Here is an 8652-nt window from a genome sequence, read left to right as displayed (position 1 = left end):
CAACACAATGGGACAAGCTGAGAGTACGGGCTTTGTGATGCAGGGGGAGCACCGCTGCCAAAACACAGGGCTGAAAGAGAGGCAGGCGGGGGGAGGGAGGTGGAGGAGGGAGGGAGAAAGGAACAGAGCGGGTCGGGAAGAGAGTCCCACAGAAAGAGACCTGCTATTTGAACATTTCATCCGATGTAGCGGTGGTCCTGTCAACTCGAGCACATGCTGTGCACCCAAACTCAAGGGAAAACAACAGAACTTCAGAATATATTTCACTGGAGAGCACAAAGTGTCTACAGCTACCAACATGCCACGCGGCATACTAGGAAAATATCTATGAAATTATCCAGACACAATATACAATCACATCTACAGAAGGTGAAAGAAAAGACCTTCTGCTGGGCTTTGCGCACTTGCTCTTCACAAATAATTTCAGTATTTAGAGTCATGTTTTGAAACTGTTGGTCAGTTTCATATTACAAAGCTAATTTCATTCTTGGTCTGTTTTCTACTGCAGGAAATTCTGTTAGAAATTTGTGATTTACATTTTTGGATCTCTACGCCAGCAAATAAAAAACAGATAAGTTAATAAGTAAGAAAAGAATAAAAACTCTGGAACTAATAACGATTTACAGAACACGTTTACAATATGATGAGATTGAACTTTATTGATTTCCAGGAGCAAATAACAAAGCAAAGAAAAAGACAACAAAAAAATTGTAGTTAGACAGTTATGTGTAGTTTACATTACTCTAAACAAGTGTGCATAAATTCAATTCATGTGCGTTTAAAAAAAAATTAAGTAACATAGCAGACACAGTAGATTTGGAGTGCATATTTATATATGTAGTGTACACTGGTGACTGGGTTTAATGTTTCGGCTGATAACACACATCCTGCTATGTTGCCAAAAGATCCTCTAATGCCGCCTTTGCTTGTTTCCACTGAACTAAACAATCCGGAATCTCACCGCCTCGGTGTCTGATTTTAGTCAGCATGCCCACTTCCCACCACCGAAAGCGCAGCGGGATGGCGTCCTGTCGGCCCACGCCGGCTCTCACTTTCACACAGACATCTGTCTGGCTGTGTGACTATACCTGCGCTGCCCGGCCCGGCAGGAAGACGGAACAACAACGCCCCCCCCCCCCCCCCCCCCCCCCCTGTTTTGTGTTCATACCCTTCATGCAGAACGGTGAGGCCTTGAACAGGTTGTGCTGAAGGGCCTACACACACACATGCACACACCTTCACACACCCAGCTGTTTACATGAAGATGGATATCAATGACAGCCACTGTTTTCCCTCCAGCAGGGGAGTCCCTTTCTACCCCTCACTCACACAGAAGGCTGAACCCTGTCTGAACCCTGCTGCTTTAATTAATCTCACTGACTTTGTTAATTATTTGTTTGGCTGGCTGACTGCCTCTATGTGGGTGTGTGTGAGAACACATCCCCCTTTGAAGTATTCGGGACGTATGCCATGGCTGAAACAACCCCACTGGCCCGGCACTGATAACCTCGAGCAGAGGAGGAGGAGGATTCCCTCTGTAATCTTCTTTTCTCTTTGACGTCACCTTTTCTCGTATTTATCTGCAGAGAGGAATCTCACCTGTTCTAATTTGTTAGGGGGAAAACTTCAGAGCTTATATTTTTGAGTTTGAACTATGGGGCTGAAGTGATTTGCTTCTTGGATCCTCTTCACCGAATGGAAGAGGCCAGTCAGCCATCGAGAGCATGTATATGAATGGACCAGCCTACTTTACATTTGTGTGGTGTTGTTCGTGGGAGAAACAAATCTTTCACGTCAGGGTGTGTATGAAACATTAGGTTCAATTTACATATTCTTGAAATATTATATTCAAATATTTGGTCTCCTCTGGAAAAGATTCACAGAGTCGCGTCTCCCTGGCAACATTCACACTAATCATTTTAATTAAAAATTTTCCGCAAACTGAGGCAGTCGTCCACATTTGCTACTTGATTGTCTCTTATCAGTCACAATTCGACTTGAGGCAAAAATGCTTCTGTGATATGCGTTTTCTGTGTTTTTAGACCGGTACTCACTATGTACTTCCACTATGTACTTGGCATCCTGTGCCAACTATAGTTCATGTCAGATAATATCCGGAGCACTTTGAGATATTTCTGTTGGGATATAGCAACTCCACCTCCATGGTCTCGTGACCTCCCAGTATGTTGCACTGTTTGAGGTGTAAAATTTAACACACTGGGAGTCAATCAGGTGACGAGATGATCTCATTAAAGAAACACTGTCCTGTTCTTGTAATAGAGCTCTAAAACGACACTGTACTGACTGACTGACTGACATTGATTTACAGTATTTGAAAACACAATATAATCAGTTTTCTGTCTATTGCTGTTTTCCGTTCACACTGAAATAACAACTCAATATAAAGAGAGCTGTGTAAGGAGAGAGGTTTGATTCATTTAAGTAGATAGTTGTTGTTTTATTTTCACAGGGTAAAATATAAATGTCTTTACAGAAACAGAAACCACTCAGATCCTCAGCCAGCTCACCGTTGTGACTGTAGTCTCTCTTCACACGTGTCACAGTGACAAATCCACAGCGGATTGTCACCAACTGTGCACTTCCCCTTATCTATACACAACACTTTAGCCTCTCTCAACCTTCGTTTTTTAACTTCAGCTGCTCGTGTCAGTTCTCTCATTAAATTTGTTTCTAGCAATCTGTTCTCAGAGTTGCGTTCACATCTTACGCATGTGGAAATTTCATCAGAGATTTTGTGCAGTTGTTTTGAAAAATTTGAGTGTGTGAGCATTAGAACCGTGCGTCAGGTCTCACCGGTTAATGCACACACTCACAAATCTGAGAACACACATCACAATGCACACTGATAACAAATTTTTTTAAAATATTCACAAGAATTTGCAAATAATATACCGGAATAATATATATTCTATAAAGTCAAAATATGTTCACACAGAAACATTTCTGCAACACGTCCCCTTGAAAATCTGTTCACAAGAACTCAAGCATGGTTAACATTTTAATGGTTAGGTTTAGGCAAAAAAAATGCTTGGTTAACCAAATATGGTGGTCTTGATTATACATACATTTCCTTGATTATGATTATATTCTACCCCATAATAGTCAATGGTGATTGGACAGGATTCCTTTCTCCAATGCGCTATTAAAATCACAATATGTCCCCAATTTACTTCAAAAGTTACTGAAAATATCATCCATTACTTATTTACCTATTACTAAATGATATCAGGAACCCTTAACACTGTCTGTAGTACAATCAACAAGTTAAGTGTGTGTCCATGTATATAAAGTGATATTTGTATGTGGTTTATTCACGTGTGTGTTGTTACAGATAGTTGGCCGGCTGGCAACAGAGGGATTACTGTGGTCCAAACGTGTGATATACCCAGGATGTACGAGCATGAGACATGTTTAGTTAACCTCAACACTGGGGCTTGAGTGAACGCAGACTACCGGCTGCAGCATTCTGGAGGAAATCCGGTAACGTGTTACATATGGGGGGTATTATTCATGATTACAGTTCAATAAACAGAAAGAGAGGATGGAAACAGATCTGGGGTCTTACTCTTCCTCTTGACCTCGCTTAACAGGGAATCTTCTGCTTTCTTTCCTGTCTTGATGTTTTTTTTTTTCATCATCTCTCGTCAGGGCTAGTCATGAATTTCTCCGTTTCATTATATCGCTCTGATACCAGCAAAGAATAATCTTCCAGGCTGCTATACAGTAACATGTCAATCTTGACTCTGTGTTTCTTGTCGTTGAACAAAACAGGAACGTCATCTGCAAAATGTCTTGGCTTCATTGTAGCTCCCGGCTTCTTCTTTTTTAACCTTCACTCGTGATACAGAGGCACACAGGAAACAAGGTGAGGACAAACTTGATAAAGTTATCAATTAAAGTTCATTCATGATGATTCACTGCTAGGAACAGAAATGCCTGGTTTTCATTTTTGTCATAATTTTGATGAATACCAAAACTGTGAGTCTGCAAAGAAGCAAATTATTGCCCCAAAAGATTTCTCCTCTGGAGATTTTCCGGCTAATTTCAAATAGGTTTCCTCGGACATTTTGTAGAAATGAGGGGGCTGGCAGGAAAAGTTTGTGGACATTTGTGGTCATACATACAGCAACTCCGTAAAACCTTAGGAAAACTTCAGTGCATGCCTGAAAGCGACTATAGTGTGACCTGGACATGATAACATGTAGTATCTTTAATTCAGATTGAATGGATGGATCCTCGTATTGACCAAAACCCTAGAACATATTTGCACAACTGTTGTACAACTGATTGTGCAACCTCATTTACACTCCCCAACTTTCACAGATGCTTTTCTAACTCTCTCTGCCTCTTTCTTAACAAACACCTGGCAAGTGACCGGATGTGTTCCTTTGCATGCGATTTCATCCCGCTTGGGTTTTCTACATCCGTATATTTTCACACAGTAAATGAGCCGACACTGATTTTTCTTCACCGGGAACAAGGCTGAGCAAGCAGATCGAGGACTCTCAAAGGTGAAATCTGCACTCGTGCTACTGTACCGCGCCTTCAGTGTGATGGTTGTGTGAAAAGTAGAGAAAGAAAGAAGAAGAAGAGTGTGTGAAAAGAAAAAGTGTGTGAAAAGAAAAACCAATCACTCAAAGTTAAGCAAATTTAAATGAAGCTGTAATTGCATTTGGCGTTTCTGAACATAGTTGGTAATGGAGAAAAAGTTTAATGGTCTCTGAACTAAAACCAGCCTGACTATTTTAATTTCTGAATTGTGACAACAGACAATATATTGTTTTGTCCCAGGAAGAACATAAGTCGCTCATTTTCAACAGATGGATGGAGAAACCACCTGGTCACTGCAGGCCGGCTCTTTGAAAGCCCTCGGGTCTTCACTCCTCCGCCTCTGCAACCTGCTGCTATGAACACATGAGAGGCTTTTCGACCCCACTAGATGCAAAGCACGAAAACAGCATTAATCATTTAATTAAAATACAATGTAATGACACCAGCACACCTCCAACAAAAAGGCCTAACAATGACAACATTGTCACTATCCTGTCGCAGCTGCAGAAAAATTGTGGGAGGTATTGGACCAAACACGAGTGAAAACAGAATAGTAAAACAGGCACCAGGGATCTTCAAGGGTCCAAAAAAGTTTTGCCGGAGCTGGAACCGACGATTGTAGACTCAACGTTGATGCATCCTCACTTTCGAAGTTGGTAGGGGGAACTTGTTAGTGTCATGTTCAGCCCTTTTCCTTACTTCCTGCCCGGACTCTTGTATTGTTATTTCCTGTTTTATTTTGAAGCTGCCTGTCTTTTGTGTCTATGGTTGTTTTACTTACTGCCTGTGTGTGTGTGTGTGTGTATGTGTGTGTGTGTGTGTGTGTGTGTTTCCCGCCGGTATGATTTCCCGCCCTGTCCAGATTAGTTTCACCTGTTCCTTATTACTCTTGCATTCCTGGTGTGTTTGTCTGTTTTGTTCCTGCGTTTGTTTCCTTTGTGCCTCTTTCCACAGAGGAAAGTCGACTCATCTGCCTCTGAGCCTGTTTATTATTTCTGATGCTGCATCTACCTGCCTTAGTTTGTGTCTGCATTTGGCTCCAGAAATCACTAAACTCACTCAAAGTTTCAGAGCCACATTATCCCTCTGGGCGTCGTGTTTCTGTTCACCTGATGAATGCAGGACCAATAGTCACTCTCCTTTTAGCTCTGTTTTTGGTCTCTACCAGCTCCTCGGAGATATATCTGGTATTTTAGCTGCTGAATGCTCCACTTCGTTCACTATCTATATAGTCTCTGTATTCGCCTTCTCTTAGCTGCTGAGCAGGAAGTGTGTCGCAGGTTTTTATAGCCTCATTCTGTTAATGGCTGCCTGCAGTGGTGGAAAATGACATCATGAGAGTGAACATGAACCGTTAAGTTACTGGACAGACAGATAAACAAGTTACTTGCTATTAAGACAAGGGAAATGAATAGAAAACAAATTCTAAATTGTAATGTATGATAAGATACTTCTCACCTCTCTTACTTATTCTTACTGCATCTAAAGTTGCTGTTGCTTTAACCAACAAATGTATCGCAAATTGAATCATCAAATCATCTAATATGCTTCTGGCCCTGGTGCTATGCTCTTTACTCATCCTCCCTGCCTTCTTCCTTCACCGCTCTCTATCCAATCCTTCTTCTCCTCCTCTTCCCTCCTCCCCCGTGAGGAGGCCCCCTCTCCATGGTAGATCTCTGGCAGTAATCCCATGGATCAAGCCTCCAACGAACCCCCCACCACCCCCGAGCCCTCCTTTGCTTATTAGATCAGGCCCTCTGTCAGAAAGCAGGGATCTGGGGCCTCATTGTTTGGCCCCTGATTAAGAGCTTCTCACACTGGAGGATCAGGTCTTTACACAGAGTGAAGGAGAGGGAGTTGGGTTCAGAAAGAGAGAGGATCTTTCTTTCTTTTTGTCTGGGGGGGTCTTATGGGCCACATTGTTGCAGGGTTCAGAGAAGGCTTCTTTTGAAGGTGGGATGGATTTGGGAGACAATGGGATGTTAGACGATGAGGGATTTAAATCTTAAGCTCATACTTCTGGGGCCCGTGGCCGTCCATTTGTCCACGTCTTGGAGACGTCCCGGTCCATCTTTAGATGTGAAGTGAGCTGCTCTGGCAGATACTGAAGGCAACATCTCAATATAAAGTGACTGATCACATCAAAACATTCCAATATAAACTGATTGATTATCTCCGCCAGGAATGTCGGCACTCTCAAAAGTTTGAGTCTACCAAATATAGAGTGAGTTTTGATTTGGGCCTTTTAGAGAGTTATTAAATAAGTGAAATATTACAAAATATATGTTGCATTTAAGACCGCTCAACTTGTTGATCTGTTTTTTTGACATGAAGAGCCAGTGGAAAGGTAGAGGTTGTGGGTTGGCAAGATTGATCAGGTGTAGGGAAAAGATTGTGGTTGGAAAGTACTTGATCAATGGCAGAGAAGCTCAAGTAAATGTTTAAAACTGAAAATGGACAGTGTTTGAAAGTCCTGTGTTTGGTCAACCCATCCATCCAACTCAATCTCCTTCTCACATGGACTTTGTCACTTTTTTTATACTTCGTCACCTGACTTTCTACTTTGCTCTTGTCATTATAGCACCTACTAGAGGTCAAATAACTGTAAAACATTACAATGGGCCATAATAAGCTGCTGGCTTTTACAGGAGGACAGTCAGTGTTTTGTGACATCTGAAACAATTACTTAAATTACTGAGGAGCATAAGGCATATTTGGGACTGTAGATTATTGTAAACCTGTCAGAGGATGAGTTGCAACTTTTGATACTGACGTGTATAATGTTGTTAATATTATAGTGAGTATTTTGAGTTGGAAGAACATGAATTTAGATAGATTTGATCTTCTATCCATCCATTATGTATTAAGGATCACAGGAGGACAGAGGCTTATTAAGAGTCTCCGGTTAACCTAATAAAATGTTTTTGGAACATATAAACTTGAAGTTTTAAGTCAATTAATTGGATCTCGAATTAAATTCTATATTTGATTTTTTTTAATTGCTTATATCAGTAACAGCACAATTGCAACAACAGGTGGCCTGTGAGAGATGTAAACACAAACATTACTTTTTAATGACTTTTTTAATGCGGAAACATGAGCAATCCTGTGACCGTCTTCGGGTCCAGACTCATATTCTAATGAGCCCTGATTGTAAAGAAAGACGTTAGTTTGAAGGGACAGTGATCTAGCATTCCAGAGGGATTGAGAGGCCATGTGGGAAAAGCAAACTGAGGTGTTAATCTCAGAAGAGTGTCTCCCCTCCCTTCATGTTCTTAATCCCACAGTCTCTGTGGCATCGGCGCATTCATTCCCTGACATGAACCAAGGCCTCTACGCCATCACCACATACACAAAGGGTAAATTAAAGCTGGTCAGCCTGGAATGTGAGTGGACTTTTTTTTGTTTTTATGTAGATGATGATTTGCTCTGAGTCAATGAACATATGTAGGTTAGACAATGTGATAGAAGATAGATAGACGCTGGTCAAGTTAGCAGTAACAGCTGTGAAACAGCAGTGGGAGATTGAAGGGGAAACAACAAGACGAACGTCGTTAAGACCCAATACAGTAACACAGGATTACGTACATGCATTGTTTCCTCTAAAGGAAATCTGAATCCAGTAACAAGGACGACTACTATAGTCCAGTCACTAAGTATTTTGACTGTTACACACTTAATAATTTGTTGTAAAACACTGGATGCTACATTAAAGTCTCAGCTTTAATTTGAGTAGGTTTACATTAGTATACAAGTCTGTACTGCATGTTTCCTCAGCTCATGCTGTGTTGCTGTTGTCAGTAGTTATGTTGTTGTAGGGACCACAGATCACACAGTGTATGAAAGGTGTGTGTGCATCACCTGTCTTATGCACACACACACACACACACACACACACACACACGGAGGCGCTAACATGTGTGTCTTATTTGTATGTCCATACCTCACTATCACTACCATATATTTCTAATTATTTAAAGACACACACACGCACGCACGCACGCACACACACACACACACACACACACACACACACACACATACACACACATACAGAGAGAGAGAGAGGTAGATCCCCGC

Source organism: Scophthalmus maximus, chromosome 2 (assembly GCF_022379125.1).
Source record: "Scophthalmus maximus strain ysfricsl-2021 chromosome 2, ASM2237912v1, whole genome shotgun sequence".
Lineage (NCBI taxonomy): Eukaryota > Metazoa > Chordata > Actinopteri > Pleuronectiformes > Scophthalmidae > Scophthalmus > Scophthalmus maximus.
The sequence above is the reverse complement of the archived record's forward strand: the minus strand, read 5'-3'. Positions refer to the sequence as shown.